A 22,647-nucleotide genomic window follows, 5' to 3' on the forward strand; every position below is an offset into this window, starting at 1 on the left:
TATATACTATGTCTCATTGAAATATAGTAACACCAGTAGGATATTGGTATTAAAAACACAAATCAAGAAGCTTAGTGTCACTAAAGAAGCTTTGTGGTTTTTCAAAGACAATCTAGTCTACTTTCCTCCTCACATTCAATCCTGGACCAAATGCATTGTTTATACTATATGTCCCAGATATACACATTGATAGAATACTCTATAGTTATAGATTTCATAATTTGAACAATTAACAAACTCCATCCATTTGGATTTTCCTGTGTGGATGATCAGGTAAGACTCTTTTGATTGGTTACATTTCATTTTCTGGAAGTCCTGCAATTCCCAGGCTTTTATGTAGCTAGAACTATGTCAGCTGAAAATAAGCAATAACTGGAGGACTTCACTGTCCATGGAGGATTCTTTCCACCATGAAACTCTTGGTTGGTTCTCCTCCATCACAGGGGTAAATAGTTTTGGCATGCATGTCTACATCTCTCTATTTTTTTCAAGATCCTATTATTTACTATATGGGAGTACTTTGACAGTATTATTTCTATATATTAAGAAATCTTGAATAATTTTGATATCTAGGTAGGGAAGACTATTGCAAAAGGCAGAATTTTATTCTACTGTGTCAAATGGCTTGTGATAATTAACAAGAAATGAGCATAAGGGAATCATTAAGACATCTGTGAAATGGTAAAGATGTAGTTTATTGTTAAATATTGCTTGTGAATACTCCCATGTTCTCTATTAATTTCTTTAGGAACGAGAGTCTTTATTCTTGTATAGATGATTTATTTGCATACTTTCTATAGGTAGCAGAAAAGGCATATCAATCACGAGATGGTGTTTTCTTCACTGACTTTTTTTTGTATTGGTAAGATCTAAGATGCTTTCCATATGATTTGTGTCTTTACTTCTTCAGATTTTGATATATAAAATGTGATGCTTTTCATGGTGATCCAATACTTATTACTACCAACAAGCAAAACCTAGAATACTAGCATCTATTGCATTGTATCAGTTTTCTATCATGAACATCTTAAGCTGGTTCATTAAAATAATAGTTTCAAAATATATAATCTGCTACAGTAATGTGATTTTTTTTGATTCAAAAATACCTAGTGTTATATTTCATATTAGATTTCAAAGTATTGGATAAAAATATGAAAAAAACCCAGAAATTAATTTGGTACAAAATTTTGATACAAAACTTTACTTACCATACAAGTCCTAGTTTCCTTACCTATAAAATGAAGGTATGAACTAGATGATCTTTAAAGTTTTTTCTGGTTCCAAATTCTATGATTTATTCATGATTTATAATTTTTACAACATTTTCTTGTTTATTACTGAATATTCAGAACAGTGTTAAGCTTAAGTATTGTCCTTAATGTCTCAAAGTGTGTTTTTTACAAAATCTTTAAAAGCAACCCAGAGTCTTTCCCAAACAAACTAATAAAAACTTTAGGGTCCTCATTAAAAATGCATGTGAATTAACTTTTAAGAAGCATTAAACAAACTACCACAAGATGTCTAATTGAGTTTTAGCTTTTTGTATTTGGCTATGGTAGGAGTCAGACAACTGACACAATTTTTTAATATATCAGGGATTGTTTTTTCATTTTAGTACTGGTTTATAAAAAGATAAGCCTATTAAATGAAATTCCTTTTAGATTTAAAATAATTATCTAGAGTTAATTTAAAGCTTTAAATTACCATATATGCATTAGTTCTATGTACTAATTAGGTTAATTGACTGTGTGGTATACTATTATTTTGGTATGTATAGTGCATAATAAGTAATAATTATTATAATTATTATGTGATATATGAAGGCTGGATTTGGACCTAAAGACTTAAAATGCTAATTTAATATGAATTGTTGAAGTCCTATGTCGGTATTTTGGTTAACTTACCCTTTTCAATTCACTTCTTGAGATCACAGAATTATACATTTAGACCCTGAAGGAATTGTTAATTTATTGTTCCCACTTTTGTAATGCAGGGATCCTGCTTTATTCACCCTTGCATTTCTTTAGTTTCATTTGTCTTATAAAATCCAAGCAAGAGAAGTTCCAGAGATACCTAAATTTCAGACTGAGATTTTTATTTGGGGGAATGTCTTCCTGCTTTGTAGTATCAAAGTATCAAATAATATGAGAACATCTTCAGTATTAAATACTGGTCTCTTAAAAAAAAAAAAACAACACTGATTTCAGTTAAGACTTAGTGAACTATTTTAATCCTTGTGAAGGCCCTCAGATTCTACTGATTATTTGAATGATTAAATCCTTCCTGAGAGAAATGACTATTAACAGCCAATGATTTGGAGAGATCCAGAATTATCCACTTTTTCAAAAGTCTTGATTTTAAAAGTTCAGACTCTTGAAGGATATTACTGATAATGAAATTAGTCTAATTAGTGGGGTTCAGACCCCACCCAGGTGGGGAAACCATTGTGATCTACCCAGATTTGATTGGGGAAAATCCTCAAATAGATTGCCCAAGGCTGGGGGTACAAGTTTAACTCCTAATTGTAATATTCATTCTCTCATTAGTTGTTAACCAATCAGTTGATTGCCACCCTTTGGAACACCCTTCTTTCAATGAGAGTGAAAGTCTGCCACCATGATTGTCTTTAGTCTAAGAGAGAGACCACTAAATGACTATCTTTTTGTTCATAATCATACTGGCATCATTAACAAAATGATCACATTCCCCAGAAATTATGTCTTTCAAATCTTTTTAAATGTCACACACCTTTTTTAAATCTGTAGTTAGATAGGGAAGGATAAATCCAACTTTGATCAATTTGACAATCAAAGGTCTGACACACAAGGTAAGAAGAGAATGAGTTAACAGAAGGCAACATCGTAATCTTATGGAAAAGGACCTTGCTTTAAAATTTTATAAGAAATACAAATTGGATAAACTGAAGATAGTCATCATACAAGTGATGTATTAGAATAGTGAATATTTCAAAGGTGGTATTTCATTTCTTCTGATGTTTTGGAATGATGCCATTTTGCATAATGTTTGAAGCAAGGAGGCCAGCAATTGCAGCTGGGAATTCTTTCCCTTTATTAGAAAGGCCCTACTGTAAGAAATCTACTGTACTAAAATCTCAGTTTATAGAAGAAATAATTTTATAGCCAAGTCTTTGTTTTATTAAAGGATTTTCCTTTGTACATAGTGGTGATCTATAGTTATCTTAATACTAGAGGTAGAGTTCTATAATAGAGTACTGGAGTTAGATGTATGAGACCTTAGCCTAAATCTCTTCTCTGAGGAGTATTAGCTCTATAATTATGGGAGAGTCACTTCATCTTTCTGAGTCCTAGTCTGTTATATGTCAAATGGGAAGACGAATATCTATATTAACTCACAGGGTTGTTGTGAGACTCAAATGAGATATTGTAAGCAAAGCAGTATGCCAACATTATTATACTCTATAAATGTCAGGAGAGAGTCAGTGCCTAGAGATCTGGTCTTGATGCCACAAAGTCCCAAATCCATGGCCCACCTCTGGCATGTACTGGCTATGTGATTATAGCCCTTAGCATCCAGGACTTTTAGATCATCCATTGGTTCTCTCCATTTATTGATACTCTCTGATTCTGACTAGAATTGATTAACTTGTGAAATAGCTGCAGAGCTGTCTATTGTATCATTACTCTTCTAGTAGTTTTCTCCATTTATCAGAGTAAACAAGTTTCTTAATCTTTCAATACATTGAGCATTATCTGTAATTCTATAAGATTATAGGTCTCAAAGATGGAACCAACCTGTGCTAGTAAAGGGGGTTTAGTCATCTGGGAGTTTCTTATAACAATGAAAAAATGGATCTAGTTCCTATTCCTATAAATGTTGAGAATTATTATTAACATATCATTTGAATCATAGGTAGCTTTTGAGGAATATATCCAATAATAATTAAAATATGTGTTTTTCTACATGCCCACTACTAAAAATAATTTCATAATTAAAATGAATAAAATAATTATATATATTTACATATATAAGTATATATTATATATAATATAAATAATAAAATAATTTCTCTAAAATGATTTGATTTATATAATCCAAATAAGAAAATTCTTGAGACACTCATATTTCAAATTTGGTTGAGTTTTTTTTGTTTGTTTGCTGTTTTCAGTGGTTAAAAAAATCTTTAGAGAATTAAATGTTAAAATGCAGCTAATCTTCATTCCATGTAAATTGATCTGTAAGAGTCCACACTGAGGGAACTGATAAATAAAAATAAAAAACTAGATCCTTTATTAATAATCTTTCGAATTTTAATTTAGGAAATTCCCAGGTTGCAGTAAACTAATATAGTATGCTGGTACCTATTAGAAACGTATGGTATTATAGTCTAATTAAATTAGGTACTGCAAAAGTTCAAGACAGAAGAGGTAAAATGAAATTATGAAAATGAACAATTTAGAGTAAAGGAATTCACCAGATGTGGCATAAGTCCTCATGTGTTCCAAGGGACGGAATGAGGAGAAGCAGAATAGCAGATGGTGGATAGGAGAGACTGAAGCGGGGGAATTCCAGAAGACACAAGGTTCTGGTATTGTACAATACCCTAAACACACAGTGTTTCTTCCAAAACCTCCCATTTTGTTTGTACCATTCTACCCATTTGTAATCTCTCTTCCCTTTACATCTGTCCAAATCCTACTGATCCTTAAAGGAATTCTTGGAATACTTCAGTTCGTAATGATCTCCTTTGCTGAACTCTGAAACCACTGCTTATGTCACTCATTTTGGAATTTATCCATGAATTAGTAAATAAATGTTTATTAAGTGCGTACTCTGTATCAATCACTGATGGTTGGAACCAGAGGACAAATGTTTGACAAGGGATTTCCAGGAGTGGTAGTGATGATTTTGATGATGATTTTCAGGTCTCTGTTCTAAAAGGTGAGGGATGAGGAGAGTAACATGTCCTGCAAATGGCTGGGAAATAGCTTGGTGGTCTTGACACTGGACAAGATACATAGTAAATGCTCACCAGTCAGAGCAGAGATTCACAGGGAAGCTTAAAGTCCTGCAATAGGTGGATTTTGATTACTTATGGGGTTTTTTGTGTATGCATCTTTTCTTCCTGAGTAGAAACTTAAACTCTAAAGGACAGGGACTCTAACATATCTCTTTCATAAACCCTTTGGCAGTTAATACAGTTTTATTCCTTTGAGTCTCATTAAATAGGTATTGAATGAAGTAATGATTATAATGGAAGTTTCACCTCCTGGATACTAGAAAAAAAGCTTGGACAAGCAGACTGAATATTAGGGGACTGTACTAGCTAGCAATAGGTACAGATTCAGGGAGGTAGGTGGTCATAGTCAGTAAATATTTAGGTTTCTACTGAAAGCACTATATGGTATGATATGTACAAAGATTAAATTAGGCATGATCTCTGCTCTATTATAATTAACAAAACATGTAGTCATCATCAAACAGATCGAGCAGTGAGGATTAGGTAGGTATTCACTTTGAAAACTGAGGCATGGCTCCCTGATAGCAGGTAGTTAGTGAAGGGCCAGGCAAACAAAATGTCCCTGTCTTAAACAGAACGGTCTAGCAAGGTCAAGCAGAAAACAACTCAGACCAGCTTCTGGGCTAGTTTTTATTTTCAATGTGCACATATATACTTGGAAACTGGTGACTATTACAGGGCTTGATTTATTATTTTGTTGATTGTCTAAATTTCAGAAAAAAGATATTAATACCGATTAAAGTTAAAGTGTGGCATACAGGAAATGCTCCCCTCTCCATTTTCCTCAGTTTATTACGTAATATTTATTGAGGCCTCAAAATAGATTAGAGGCAGTTTGACAGAGGGAATGAGTATAAGACTTGGAAGAGCTAGATCCAAAAGCTGCCACTGAAATTTATATGTATGTCTAGGGTGGATCACCCAAGCCATTTGACTTGAATGCCTCAAACATTCAAACACCTTCAAACATATGCCTCAAACACCTTCCCAAGCCTCTTTGTCCAGGTGGAATCCCTCAACCTGAGAAAATCATAGATCCTTTGTGTATTTTTTAAATGATCTCTTTTTAAAACTTTTTATTTTTAAAATTCATTTAAAAATTTCTTTCCTCCAGTTCCTCTTTATTCATCAATCTGTATTCAGAGTTCATCAGTTCTTTTCTTGAATGCGAATAGCATTTTTCATCATGAGTTCTTGGTAATTGTCTCCTATCATTGTTGATTATTGTTACCATGCACAATGTTCTGGTTCTGCTCACTTCACTTTGTATCAGATAACATAAGTCTTCCCATGCTTTTCTGAAACCATCTTCATCATTTCTTACAGCACAAAAGTATTCTACAACTTGTTCAGCTATCACCTCATTGAAGAGCAATCCTTCAACTTCCATTTCTTTGCCGCTGAAGAAGCTTCCTTTGGATATTTGTAACAATAGCTTAGGGTCTTCCCCATCCTCTGAAACACTTGACTTATAAGAAATAAAATGGAGGACGATACTTTTCTTTTGGTAAAAAGTTATCACCAACTTATGAAAAGTTAAAGTTATTTTATATTTTTTAATTTATTTGGTCACTAGTTCCTTTATTCATACCTCTAGATGTGTCAGTACCCTATGTTTTCCAGACAAACTCCATCAAGATTAACTTTTAAAGAACAATAATAACATCCAGCAGAACTTCACATAAGTAAGTAACATGAGATTTTAGATGTGGAATAGCTATGATTAGAGGGAGGCTCCTACAATGAAAAGCAACTAAAAATCCCAAATGAAATGTTAAAAGAAGCATTTTTTTCATAAGAAGTAATAAAGATACATTAATAGTAGTAGTTTTCTTTACTTTAGAGGAATTTATAATATGAACCCAAGAATTAAAGGTATTGTGAATTGTTAAAGAAAAAAAAAACCTCACCAGAGGCATTGTAATGGGCCCTAAATTCTAAAAATATAAAAAGAACACCTGTACAAACAAGTAAAGACACAAGAGAATTCAAGTCAGACCCTAACACGCACCACAGAAAGAGCGTTATCATTTGTTGAGATGTCTAAGGCAGTTCTATTTAATACACTGAGTAAAATATGCTCAGCTTTTTAGGTTTAGATGGGAGAATAAATAAGCTTTGCTACCACACAAAAAGAATCTGAACAGTGCTTACATACTGTTATAGAAGCATTACTTACAAATCTTTCAAATAGCAATTCATCCTGTCTTCCTGTGCTTTTTGAGGCTAACATGCTTTTATTCAGATATGCTTAATAAAAAGAGAACAAAAGAGAAGGTTGGGGGGAGGAAGTCCGTCTTACATGAAATCATCTCTTGAATGTAAGATTCTTGGCAAAGGAACTAGTATAAAGATGGTTTTCTTTAGACTTTGAATTGTAAAGTTTTTTTTAGTTGCATTATTTAAAATAATGAGGAAGATTCTCATTGCAAATGACTTAGTTGGTGTGATATCAAGATGTCTTATTTTGCAATACCTACAGCATATTTTACAACTTAGTTCTTCAGTTCTATAGATTAGCAACCCCAGAAGTACTCAGCTTGTTAATTTTGAAATGACTGCCTGTAGCAGTTCCCAACTACACTTTCTTAAAAATTCTTGCAAAATATATTTTGCAGTAAGATCCAAACATGGAAAAAGGAGAAAGAGTAAGTATTTTGGCATCATTTTGATACTCAAGTGAAAAGTAACTTTTGCTCATCCAACTGATTCTATTCCATTGTAGAAATATTCATTGAATAATTATTAATTTCCTTCTTGTACAGGATATGAAAGAAGTCAACTGTGACTGACCTCCTCCCTAACTCAGCAATCTTTGGTGCAAGTAGTAGAGCATATCTCACATAGTCTTACGTCTATTTCCAAAGCTTACAAATGAGATCACAAAATCAGACACAACTGAAATAACTAAATAATTCTAAATAAATGATTAAATAAAGACAAAATAATTCTATTGGATTAATTCAATTGTTTTTTAGCCGCATGTGACACTTCATGACCCCATTTGGGGTTTTCTTAGCAAAGATAATGGAGTGGTTTGCCGTTTCCTCCTGCAGCTCCTTTGATAGATGAGGAAACTGAGATAAGAAGGGTTAAATGACTTACTCAGAGTCACACAATTAGTCATTTGAAATCAGGAAGATAGTCTTCCTTATTCTAGGCTCAGCAATCTATCCACTGCACCTAGCTGGCATTCACAGATACCCTATTAATGTTGGCTAAAGGAATACCTGGATGTTTGTCTAATAGGCCGTATCCTCTAAGTGTATCCAAAACAAAATGCTACATGTGGTCCCTAGTAAAACTAGCTATGTTATCTTTGACTTTTTTTTTCATTTCATGCATCCAGATTATTACCAGAGCCTTTCCTTTCACACTACCACCACACCAGGCCAAAACTTCCTTCATACTCTCCTCTCTCAACCTAGATAATTACAACGGTCTTCTTCCTCAATTATTACAGTCTCTAAGGTTCAGATATTATTATCCTCCCTCCTCTTCAGCACCATTCCTTCTGTATTGTATTATTTACATGTGTTGTTTCATGTGTGTTAAGCTTTACAACCTGATTTTAATCTCTTTAACCCAGCTACTACATCTTTTACTTCCTTTGCATTCTCTCATTTTCCCCATAGCACAATATGGAATACATAGGAGTTATTCAATAATTCTTAATTGGATTGCCTGATTGATTGATCCTCTACCTATATAAGGCCACAAAGGGCTTCCTTCTGATTATCTCTTACAACCCACTTTCTGCACTGAGGGCTCGAGAGAAAAATTTACAGTAGGCGCTGAATCCTTACAAGGTGCTATACAATTTTTCTTCCTCTTATTTCAGAGGACACCGCAATAAGGGTCTACCAGTAAGTGTGTTGTGTCTACACTTTGTTTTAAAAAGTCATATGTGCTCTATTTTATTCTATGCATTCAATACTTCTTGGAAAGAAAGGTAGAAACTTTTAGTAGTTGCTTTTCTTTTTATCTTCCTTTCTTCCACCTTTTTCTTTTCATTTGTCAAAATTAGTTTAAAAAAACATGAAAAAAAGTCGTTGAGGACATATATTTGGTATAGATAGGATTTGTGCTCATAGTAAATAGAATCTGTCCTTATCCTTTTTTGTATGTCATACTCTTGTTATTTAAGGTTTCCAAGCAAGGTGACATGATGGAGAGAAATAAATATATTCCTGAGATCCTTTACGTGGAGTGTGATGAGGATGAATAGGATATAAAAACTCAGGTGTTATTCAGCCCAGACATCTGTTGAGCAATCAGTGGGAACAGATATTTGTATCAGGCACCTTCAGAATGTATACTCAAACCATAAACACACACACACACACACACACGCACACAAATTGGTTTAACTGAGTGTTATTTAAATAAGACAAAAGTAAATGGGTGAGGTATGAAAAGAAAGAGGGAAATGTTATATTAGGACCAGGGATTGATTTCTTTTTGATTTGCACTGATTTTTCCAATATTAGAATGCTGCTTTTTTTTCTCTTCTTTTATTTAGTGACTACTTCTTCACTTATTTGTTTGGGGTGTAATTAGAAACACAATTTTCAGTCAGACTACGAAGAAATCAAAAAAACAGAAGCCCCAGTCTGCATGAGTCCTTGTATAATGAAGCAAAGTGGATTTTAATAAGTTTTTTCCTTCTATCATATGCCATTTTGCACCTTTGCTGTACTATGATGTTACGTTGCTTAGAAACTCGAATTTGCAGAGTGTTGACTGAGGATAGGATTTATTAGTAATCAATTAATATCTAAACATGGTAAAAGAAAAAAAACATTCACAAAATTAAAAGTCCTAATTTGTTGCTATATGTACGGAAGTCCACAGAGGTGACTGTGATGAGATGAATGATACAGGTTGCTTGACGAGGTCCTCTTTGTTTAGGATGACAGACATTCTTCAGTCTGGAACATTGCTTGTCCGTGTCAGTACAGGGTCATTTGTCCTGATTTCTGCAATGGATAACAGAGGGCATGCAGAATTGCTAAATTCACTATGCAAAAGGCATTGACAATAATCTCCCAACTTTGTTACTGACAAGCAGTAGGAGGCATGCAAAGTTCAGCAGGAGGATAAAAATTTATTTGGAAATTAATGAAAACAGAGGCATTCTGTCCTGGACAATAATTCATCAAGGATGGTCCAAACCGTGTATTCATATCTGAGAGGCAAATATACTAAATGGATTGCATAGCATTTATTTAGTGTCAACATTTTATTTATGGCCAATTTGGGGAATGTCACAATTTCTCTCACTGATTTACCTCTGTTATTGCCATTAAAAATGCAATAAATATAACATACAGGGAAACAAATGATAAAGTATCAAGAACTCAGATTGGTATTTAAACCTAACACATTATATCCTATTGTCTGATATTCTTCAGAAGAGAAATCAAAAACAAATGGCTCTTTTAAACAACAGAGCATTATATATAATATATATTGTATAAATATGACAATGGTATAATTTATTTTTATGACACTGCAAACTTGAATCACATAAATGAAAATAGAAATAAGTAATAATCAACTTCTCAGCTTCCTCAAGAAGATACACCTGAATTCATTCAAGAAATACATGTACGCATACATACGTATGTTTGTATGTATGCACATATAATATGTGTTTTAAGTTTTGCTAAGTGCTATGGGTACATAATGAATGAATAAAAAAGCATTGATTAAAAGTGATTATTGTGGTGCAAGGCACTAGAGATACAAAAAAGAAAAGCAAGACTCTCTGCTTTTCAGGCTCTCATTCTAATGTGAGAAGCAACACATACAGAGGTTTTAGTTGCAAGTCAGATGGAAAGATTCAGTGATCTTGAGAGTATAGTAGCAAGGCACAAGGTAATATATCATTTTTATTGTCACTTCCATTGCTAAAATCACATTTTTAAAAATATTAAACCATTTGATGATGCCAAAATGTTGGCATCATGAACTTTCTTTTCCATGCTTTTAATAGTTGTACCAGCTAAGGAAGGAGGACCTAAAATATTTACAGAGGCAATTGCCAGATGACTTGCCCATCAAGGCTCATGGATGGATGTGACTTTGTTCTTAAGACTTTGAAACTTCACTGGCATATGGTAATGATTGGCTATTGGCATTAGCGGTAACAGAGACAGTGCACCAATTCTTCACAAACATTTTTCTGCTGAATGATGGCTGTTATGACCAGAGCTAGTGACCTTAGGGGAGAACTTTTTATACCATTTCAAGTAATGTGAGTTAGCATAATCCCTATTCAATAGCACTAAAACATTACTCAATGATCATCAAACAAGGTGACATGTTTAGTGCTAGGCAAGCACCATGGCTTACCTATTCAGACAGAATATTTAAACACTATGTAATTTGGGGGGATACTTGAGTTCTGTGGGTATAGAAAGAATTCTGCTAATACATATCATTAGATCACAAGAATAATTCAGTCTCAAAACAAGGACTGTTTGTCAAAAGCTAGTCCCATGGAGATCCATAGCTCAGGTACTCCGGACTGCTATAGACACTCTGTGAAACAGATTAATCTGGGGTTACAGATGCTAGGGACTAGTTGACTGTTACTCAATAACTCAAATGAGCTGGGTTTCTGGCCACACTTTTCAGAGAATTGCTCCTGACACACTTTTTTTGGACTATGGACACAGGACATTAGAAAATAGATATCTTTTCCTAAGGATATAGCATATTTCTGAAAGGTAAAACTTTAATAAAAATATTACATCTTCTCATAAAATTTCTTAGATGAATGGATCCATCCCCATCATTTTGTACAGGAATGAAGAAAATCCTGGAGAAATCAGAGATTTGCAGGTTAAGGCAGTACTGGAAAGAATTTAAGTTTACTTCCCATCTCCTACCGATTACTAAACTGAAGTTGATGGAGTTTAAGTGACTTAAAGAGTCAAAATTTCAATCAGTTCCTCTGACTTTACATGCATTATGGTAATATTGTATAGTAGAAAGGAAACTGGATTTAGAGTCAGAAATCCTGGCATTGTAATTTACTGCTTGTGTGGTTCAGGCCAATCACTTAAACTATCTCATCTTTAGTTTCCTCTTCTGTCAAATGAAGGTTTTTAGACTTGACAATTGCTAATGTCTTTTTCACCTCTATATCTCATGAATCTTTCCTAGTCAATTATTTTGAACTTATGTGGACATATGCTTATTTTCTGTATTGTGAAACATCAGAAACCAAAAGGTTGGTGACCACATGATGAATTTGGCCACATTGACTCCTGAAACCCTATAGGGATTGTAATTTGTGTGGAATGGAGAAAATGCCCATTGAGTTTAAATCACTGATCTTTTGAAATATTAGAAATTGTCAACAAGCATACTATTAAAAAAAAGCAGAGCATTCATTTTTTCCACACAAGGACATTGAAAGCAAATTTTAAAATCCATAGGAATTGTCATATTTATTCTTTTCCCTCAAAAGTATTTGAGGAAAAAAATCCCATTTCATGGGATGTTTTGCATAACTGGTATGCTAATTTCTCCTATTAATGCTGTCAGTTACTACTTTTAACATTAATGTGACTTGGGTGTGAATTAACTGATAGATCCCCAACATCAGCTGGCACATATTGGGTGTTAAATTATTCAGTATTTCCTTAGCAATCATTTTTTTTTAAGTCGCAAATGAAGAGTCAAAAATGCTAAAATGGAAAACAAGTTAAATAAGTATTCTTCATTGCATCCAATTTAAGAGAGTTAGAAGTTTTGCTCAATAATGCTGACAGAACTACTTTTTAAGATCATATTTTTCCATGACTTATGCCCATGTAGCTTAGATTTTCACATATATTTAATGCAAGAAACCATTTCATGAAGCTTTGTCATTGAACTTCCACAAAATCAATAGTCTGCCATTCACGAGATTGCAGACATCTTGGGGGAATACTAGCTTCTGTCAGGTGATACAAATCATATTAAAAGGACCTAGTCACAAATAGTCACTCAGTCTTTCTCGTTCCTAGTCAACATAAAATAAGGTATTGGAAAAGTCATCTCATACAACCTGTATTTCAATGACATAGGTTCCTGGAGTCAGGACATAGATCTTTATACACATATGTCCAACTACTACAAAGGCAAAAATATTCAGCATTGGCTGTTAATTGCAAAGATGTTCTGAAATCAAGTGTACCCTAGTAGATATCTAAGAATTAGTTCTCCAAGGGAGTGGAGAACTATACCTGACATACTTTTAAGTTTAATTTGCATTATGAACATTTTCTCCATTGCTTTCTGATTTCTAATGTTTGCTGATCTCCAGTTATACACTTATCCTTAAAATTTATAATTAGATAAGAGATGGTTTCAGCATATCTCTATGATGTACCAGTCAGAGCTGAGCTTTCTTTAGTAAATAAGCATTTACCAAGCACCAGATAATGTGCTGGGGATACAAAAACAAACAAAAAAAAAAGTCATTCATATCAAATATCTTAAATTCTTGAGGAAGAGACATTCATAAATTATATGAGATATATTAAAATTTAGTAGCTGGTGAAATCAGGAAAAATCTCATTAAGGAAATGGTTTTTGAACTGAGCTTTGACAAAAACTGTCGTGAGGAGCAGAAGTGAGGAAGGGCATTGTATTCCTGGTATACGCAAAGTCCTGAGTTAGGAGAGCAAATGATTTTTGTTTACATGAAGCAAGTATTTAAGTTTTAAATAAGAAATAAAAAGTTAGTCTTATAAGCAGCACATAATTAGATTGTGATTTTTACTTCATTCTGTGGTTCTTTTTTGTTTTATGGGAAAGTCTAATTTATTTGCATTTAGGATTTCTATTGGTCAGTAAATTCAGTCCATTTATTGAAAGGAAACTCTTACTTCCTTCATCTTATTATTTCTATAATTCATCCAAGGTTAATAGAACTACTATAAATGAAGTTCTTGTATTCATAGCAATGTAAGTTACATTGATTTAGATTTCCCTTTTATCAAAATCTTCAATTTGAAATGATTCTGCCCCTCTTCCCAACATACTAACACACTTTCGTGGTTTTATTTTTCCTTTTCTACCATGTTCTTTCTGTAAAAGACACGTCTGAAACCTCTAGTATTTAACCACTACAACACTCTGAGACTGATCACATTTTGGTAGCAACTGCTTTATCTTTCTTTTTGAAATATGAATTGCTTTTAGTAATCTTTTTGAATAGGAGTCTTGTTGGTTATAAACTTCCTTGAAGGTAGTTATGTGCCCTTGTAAATGTTTCCGAGTTTGTTCATTTTGAGAACGTCTTTCTCCTGCTCTCATAGTAAATACTGATATGCTGAACAGACAACTCTGAGTTTATGTCCCTTGCTATTTAATTTGGGAGTTTTGTAATCCATTTTTTATGATCTTCTTGCCTTCCATAAAAGGTCTTCCATTAATCTTAATTATTTTTCCTTAGTAAGTGACCTCTGAACTACTTCTATTAGTTTGTGACTTTTTTCTTATCATTTTTATTGTTAGTGTTTAACTATTAATATGTTTAGATGTGTGGAATCTTGGGTTCTTCCTTGTCAGCATCCTATGCATTCTATTTATGTTTGACTTTACCAAATTTAAGGAAATTGTCTTTTATATTCTGAAACATGATATCCATATAATTAAAAAAAATAAATTCTCTAAGATGTTATTCATTTCTAGATTGCTATACTACAGTTCTATTATATATATGGTTTTCATATTTTCCTATAGTTAAGATAATTAAATGATTTTGGTTTATATTTTCAGCTTCTTTATGTTGTGCACAATTTTGTTTTCTGCTTTTGTAATTCTGCTATTTGCTGATTCTATAGATTTTGTGAGATACTTTTCACTGAGTAGACCATTTTCATCATTTTCCTAATTATTTTCTCTCTCCTTCTTGTTTTTCATCATTTTAATATTTTTATTTTATTTCCTCTTATTTTTTTTTTCCATTTTCTTCTTATACTTGGGCTGTGGATTTCTTTAATATTATAAATTGTTGCCTAGTTTTTTTTTTGAAATTCAATTATTAATTCAATTTAGTAATTTTTAATTCAATGTTTATCCATTTAAAATATCTTGTGGTTTATTTTTAGTGTCCATTTCTTTTGTCATTTTAGCTCATTTACTTGCTATAGAACAATTTGAAAATTATCAGCACTATTTGTTGATTTTTAATTTGATTGATTTTAAAATTTTATATATTTAATTTTTTCTCTTTAGCTTTTCTCTTTTTTGCTGTGTGTGTGATGTGTGATGTGTGTGTGTGTGTATGTGAAGTTTGTGAGTAGCCTGGCTTATTCTAACACTATGGATCAGCTTCATAAAATAAATGCTAATGCAATTATGTATTGTTTTCTTTGCTTTTTCTAAATACTAGTATAAAATAGAATGTTGCTATTTTATTTTCTCAAATATTTTTTTTTATTATTATTCTTGTCCATGTAATTCAAAGAATACCCCGTAGAAGTGGCAGGTAGGTGGCTCAGTGGATAGAGCTCTGGGCTTAGGGTCAGAAAGACTTAAGTTTAAATCTGTTCTCAGATGCTTATGGACTACATAACCCCAGGGAAGTCATTTAACCTCTGTTTGCCTTAATCCATTGGAGAAGAAAATGACACACCATTCCAGCATCTTTGCCAAGAAAACCCCTTGGACAGCATGATATGTTGTGATCCACAGGGTCTTGTTTTAGATACCATTCTATTAGTGAAATTCTTGGACTGTCTACTATAATCCCAATATATTTTCATAATGATGATGACAATAACAATAATTAATAAAAATAATCTAATATTTACATAATGTTTACTGTGCTAAGCACCATACAATCAACATCGTGTTTTGATTCTCATAACATTCCCAGGAAGAAGGTGTTATTATTATCCACATTTTACTGATGGTGATACAAGTAAACTTAGGCTAAGTGACAGTCAGGATCATGCAGCTGGTATGTGTTTGAGTGTCTGAATTTGAATTCAGGTCTTTCCAATTCCAGACCCATGCTGTATCCACAACAACACTTTCTGCCCATTTCTTGTCAAATTATGTATAATTTGTAAGATGACATATATGTTGAGATATATATATATATATACATATATATATAAAGAGAAACTATGTTTAAAAGAGAAAATATGCTTATTCTTCCAGTGTAGCAATGTAAACAGTCACATTAAAATTCAGTAGTCTAAATCTAAACCATGAAAGAAAATCTAGATATTTATTAAATTCACAACTGGTACTGTGGATTCTGAAAGAAGAGATATAGGAATGCCATGTAAACCAATGTCTGCTCTTATTTAGCTTGAAGATTTTATCTTTGGAGAATGAAGTTTAGAGAAGTTTAGGATAGTTTAATGACATTCAAAGTTACTTATACAAGCGAATTTTTTTAAAGTGTCATCATACACTAACAGAGTTGGGTCTAAGTATCTGTGAACCTTTTTATATTATCATACAATGAAAAATGTCTTACCAATCTTTGCAATGTCATCTGATTTATTTTAATCATTAGTACTTTATTCTTAAGCACTGATTGGCATAAGCTGAGTATCACAATCCACCAGTTTGACAAAGTGGAAGGAATACTAAATTTAGAACCTAAAGAATTGAGTTTAAGTCTTGGCTTTGCTCTTACTATCTTTGAGACCTAAAGACTTTGTCTCTAATTCTCTGTATCCTCATCTGCAAAATGGAAAAGAAAATTATATCTGTGCGCTGATTTCTTCTCTCTCTCCTCTTTAATCATATTAACCAATGGTGTATCTACTTTATTCTTTTTTCATAAAACTAACTCCTAGTTTTATTTATTAACTCAATGGTTTTCCTATATTCACTTTTATTAATCTCATCCTTAATTTTTAGGATTTCCAGTTTGATGTTTAATTGGGATTTTTAATTTGTTCTTTTTATACTTTTTAAATTGTTTACCCAATTCATTGGCATGCTCTTTCTCTGTTTTATTGATGTAAGATTTAGAGATATAAATTCCTCTGATTGCTGCTTTTTCTATATTTGATAGATTTTGGTATATTGTCTCATTATTCCCTTGAATAAAATTATTTGTTGTTTCTATGACTTGTTCTTTAATTCATTCATTCTTTCACATTAAGTTATTTAATCTCCAGTTAATTTTTCATTTGTGTTTTTGTAATCCTTTATTAAGCATAATTTTATTGATCTATGATATGAAAAGTATGTGTTTAACATTTCTGCTTTTCTATATTTAACTGTAAAGTTTTTGTGTCCTAATATATGGTCAACTTTTGTAAAAGTGTGATGGACCACTTAGAAAAATATATGTTCCTTTCTATTCTCACTCCATTCTCTTCAAATATCTATCACATCTAGCTTATCAAAGATCCTTTTCATCTCTTTGACTTCTTCCTTTTTTATGTTTTGGTTTCTGCTGATTTCAGAGAACCATACTTTTGCTGCTTCCTCCTCCCACCCCCTCACTGCTAGGATTGTTTAGAGGATATCAATTTGTAAATATTAACACAATATAAATGTCAGTTATTGTGCACAATTTTACAAATTGAATTGGAGTCAGTTGACGTAGTGGACACCATATTACTGAAAGACACTAACTGACCTTTATATAGCAATTTTAAATTCATGATCTTATTTGATTAATCAATGATCAAGCATTTATTAAGTACCTATCATATATAAGGCACCATGCTAGGCACCGAGGATACAAGAACAAAGAATAAAACAACCCCTCCCTCTGAGGAACTTAAATTATTTTCATTTTTATTCATTTATTTTAAATTTAAATACATAAAAAGAAAAGAAAAAACATAAACTTAAATATTAAAACTTAAGTACAAAATAAGAAAAGAAAGAATTGCTGTATGCACAGCAGAACTTAAGAGAGGATTCAAAATATATAGTAATATGTTTCCATTAAAAGAAGGCCTTTATAATAAATACTATGCCTTGTGTTCTGATCTGTCCATCTTTTCTTTGCTTCCTTGTAAGTTTTCTTTTGCTCTCTGCTGTGCACTTTTTTCCCTCTTCCTTTCCTATGTTCCTCAAGAAGCCTACAGTTAAGCATAAATATATTTTATACATACACATGTCTGTCTGTATGTACATGTACACTTTTACATACATGTGTGCATATATATACCTACATGCACAAGCATATATATATATAAATAAGTAAATGCCCATATACTTACCTACACTTACATCCACACACACACACATGCACACATACATTTATATATATACATATACATATATACTTAGATATCTAGACATATCTAGACATATACACTTATATGCATCTATGTAAGTGTGTACTATACTTGCTTGTCCTCTTTTTTTCTAAGAGTGGATAACATCTTCCGTCATAGGTCTTTCCATATTTTTCTAAGTCTATCAACTCATTATTTCCTATACCACAACAATATTCCAACCTTATGCTTTCTAGTTACTTTTAATAATCTAAAACAATGTTGATTAATATGGCTGACATACAGTATACTTTTCTTCTTTTTCTCTTTTGATTAGATCTGTTTTACTTTTAACTTTGGCTGAGATCATGGTTACTACTCCTGCTTTTTTATTAATAAATTCTACTCCTGATCTTTATTTTATGTTTGTGTATCTCTAAATTCCTATCCCTTCTGACCCCTCTACTTTAATTGTACCTGCTATGAACTTAAATTCTAAAAACAGGTCTATATATAACAGGTTGTAACAGGTAACAAGTAAAGAAGTTTAGATGCCCAGGGAGGTTAAAGGACTTATTCATTGTTACTCAGCTCTCTAGTTCACACTAGAGGCAAGATTTAAATAATAGTCTTTTCTCACTCTGGGTCTAGCTTTCTTTCCAATATATCCCATTGCCTCTCAGTAATAATGATAATCTTCTTACGATTTCTATTCACCAAATTTCTATGTGAATTTAGCTTTATGTCTCACATGGAAAGAGTTTTATTGGAGAAAGGACATGTTGATTTAATAAAGACAGCTTTCCTTCTTATATACAAATGTTGCTGTGTGTGAAAGTGGAATTATTTAACTATCTATTGCTGAGTGCTTTCAAAGATAATACTTTTTAATGCTTAAGATGTAGCAGCACTGTTCTTTATTCATAAAAAAATTGTTGGGAAGCATCCTGCCACTTGTTGGAACTATTTCAGATTTTATGTTGAATTGCTATGGGAACTTTGGAGAACTGGCAGTTTGGCAGTACTTTCATCATGTCATTCAGTTTCTAGATCAAAGCTCCTAGCAACTTTCCATTGAGGGAATATTATGTTTGCTATACTCCTTTGCACAGGTTTGTATGCTCACCTCTGGCTTAACACTGTTTCTTTTAACTTGTCTTTCACTAAATGTCAGACAAATCTCTCCTTCCAGTCAAACTGATGACCACATTATGTCCCACATACTTCATAAATGAATTATTAACTTTATTCCATGTTCTATGTTGTGCCCTTGACCTAGAAGGTTTTCTTCCCTAATCTTCACCTGTCCAAATCCCACCCACTCTTAAAAGCCCAACTCAAATTGTACATAAATCAACCCAACATTTATTAAGTGCAAATCTAGTGGAAAAGATGATAGTAAACACCCAGAGAAAATAGCAAGTTTAGGTCAGATGCAATCCTTGTCCTCATTAAGTTTAGATTCAAGTAGGGAGTAATGAAAATATTTGCAACTTCCAACTCTTCCATGTGATTTTTTTTAAAGGTTGCAATAATTCCGGTAAGAATTTGTAAACATTTGAACAAATATAGTGGGTGCAAGAGTTGAAAGGAATTAGTATAGGATTTATTGTTGGGATGTTAGTGAATCATTGAGGTAGAATTGACAGTACTAATTAACTATAGCAAGGGGATGTATTGGGAAATGGAAGAGCCCAGGATGACTCCATCTGATCATTTTCATCTTATTACTTGTTAGGATAAAGATGCCCTTAACAATGTCAAAGGAAAAACAAAGCAACCTCAATGTTAATTCTGTAATCAGAAATAGTTTTTAATTTTAAATTTGATATTTATTGAATATCTAAGCCATTTCTAGTTTAGAGAGAGATATGCCTAGAATAGCATAGTGTTCCCTCTTCTGAGACCCACTAACTTTAGATATGTTCTCTCCCATTATGATCTGAAATAACATTTATAGCATTCTTACTGAATAAAAAAATGTTAAAACACATTTCACAATAGTCACCTAATAACTTTCATTATCACATTACTTTCTAGACCAAACCCCTCAAGTACTGAAAATGGACTCCACCTTGTGATCGATACCAATATGGTAATACTTTCTGAATTGTGTAGAGTAGATTATAGAGCATGCTTCAGGGAATGGAGAAAAAGTTGCTGTTGTTTGGTCATTTCTATCATGTCCAGCTCTTCATAACTTCATCTGGGTTTGTTTTTTTGTATGTTTGGTTTATTTTGCAAGGATACTGGAGTGATTGACCATTTTCATCTCCAACTTATTTTACAGATGAGGAAATTGAGGCAAACAGGGTTAAGTGATTTGTCTAAGGTCACACATATAATAAATGTCTGAGGCCAGATTTGAACTCAGGAAGATGAATCTTCCTTGACTTGAGGACTGTCACCCTAATCACTGAGCCATCTAGCCACCCCCAAGGAAAAAGGAGACTGCCCTTAAAAGAGTCAATAGCCCTATCAGTTGGCATGGGTATGTAAGTTTAGTTTGACATTTAAATTACTAAGAAGTACCTTTTATCCTTGACCTACCTAAGGAGAAAAGCATGGAAGGGTTTTTGTGGAGTGGAGAAAATTTCTTTATATTAACAGAGAAACTGAAAAGATTTCGTTTTGTTTTGTTTTGTGTTAAAGTGATTCAATAAGGTTTAGTGATTAGAAGGTTACATGATCATAACTCTGTGGTCACTGGATTGAACTACTCCTGTACTTCTACTTTGCATAGTTATGACTTCTTGTTCAGTAATTCAATCAAGTCCTATTCTTTGTGACCCTGTGAGGGGTTTTCGTGGCAAAGATTTTGAAGTAGTTTCCCATTTGCTTCTCCAGTTTTTTTCAGACAGAGGGTAAGTGACTTGCTCAGTGTCATGCAGCTAGTAAGTGTTTAAGGTTAGATTTAAATTCTGGTGTTTCTGACTCCAGGGCCGGTGCTTTAGCCACTGAACAACCCAGATGCCCAGGAGGTGTGAGTAGGAGCTCCAAAGTACATACAGTTATGAAAATTCATAACTGAGAATCATGGGATGGCACTAATCCTAAGAAATTCTTCAAAGTTAACAGTAGCAATAGTTTTCACACACTCATTATTCTCCTGTGTCCCCAGATGATCTTCAATCCTCTTGGCTTATACCACATTTTACAACTGTATTGCTTAAAATTAAACTTGGAAGAGAAAACCTCTATGTTAGCATTTTTTTTTAATCAGTGGGATTTGCTTGACCTAGAGCCAGTGAGGCATGAAGTAGCCACACTCTAATCAGAACTGACTTACACATTTACTTAAGTTTCTAATGAAAGTGTTTCCCTGCAATATAATTAATTTATTTAAAAGGGGGAAAAGTGCTCATTTGAAGACTGTTTGCTTCTGTTCAGTGTACTAATAAGGGAATAAAAAAGCATGAATAAATTTAGAATTAACCAAAGCAATCAAAATTTAAATCACCTTAATATCAACTTTAGATTCCATATTCTTGCGTTTTGACCCATCTTTACTCAATACATTGCTTACTTAATTGATGGTTGTTTTCTTCTTCAGAAGTTATCACCAGCTGAAAACATTTTTTTGTTGAAATTGAAAAATTGTTTATTTTAATTATGTTTGCTCTTTTGTTTCCAAGGCTAATTTTGGTCCTTAGTTTTCTTCAAGATTTAACCCTGCTATGGTTCCCTAGTAAAACACCTCTCCTCAGTTGTATTAGTTTTCTCTTCCTCCTCGAGTTATCATATGTTTATTCTGAATATGTGTTGTTTCCTTCTTGTTTTTTGGTGATTTTATACTTCTTGAGAGTAGGAGGGTTTATTTGGGTTGTCATTATTACTAGATCTTTGTAATTAAAGTGTCTAGCATGGTGTCCTATGGAGAGTAACTGTGTAATAAATGTTTGTTGAATTGAAATGAAGTAAATTTTCTCTCCTCATCCACATTCTATTTCATTTTTATTGTGGTCAATAGTTTTAAAGTAAGGCATGCTTATCTAATTTGCACGTGATAAGCTTGAAGAGACAGATAATATTATAGAAGATAGAATCTAGACCAAAAATATATTGATAGTTAATAAAAATAATCTGTAAAGATGTAATAGTGTTTGAGTTTAAGAAAAGATAAGCTACACAGTGCAAATGGAAGAGGGTGTGCCTAGAAAATGTTCATATGAAAAATGTCTGAGAGTTTTTATTAACTAAAAGCTCAACGTATGTTAATAATATGAGATAGTTAACAAAAATGAAGTATTCAATAGTATTAATAGAAATATAGTGTCGAGGAAAAGGCAGGTGACAATCCTTGTACTGTGCCTTTGTTATTCTACATCAAGGGAATTTTGTTCATTTCTGGACACTTCAGGAAGGCCATTGAGAAACTAAGTCACATATAGACAAGGGCTACAAACGTGGTAACATGGCTAAGGATATTTAGCATGAAAAGAAGGT

General features: G+C 32.8%; 1 protein-coding gene across 3 annotated transcripts in view; it reads left to right on the forward strand.

The window, feature by feature from the left end:
- LRP1B (LDL receptor related protein 1B) overlaps positions 1 to 22,647 on the forward strand; it is a 2,222,640-nt gene that overhangs the window by 1,653,528 nt on the left and 546,465 nt on the right. The window lies entirely within an intron of this gene.

This window comes from Notamacropus eugenii, chromosome 5 (genome assembly GCF_028372415.1).
Source record: "Notamacropus eugenii isolate mMacEug1 chromosome 5, mMacEug1.pri_v2, whole genome shotgun sequence".
Lineage (NCBI taxonomy): Eukaryota > Metazoa > Chordata > Mammalia > Diprotodontia > Macropodidae > Notamacropus > Notamacropus eugenii.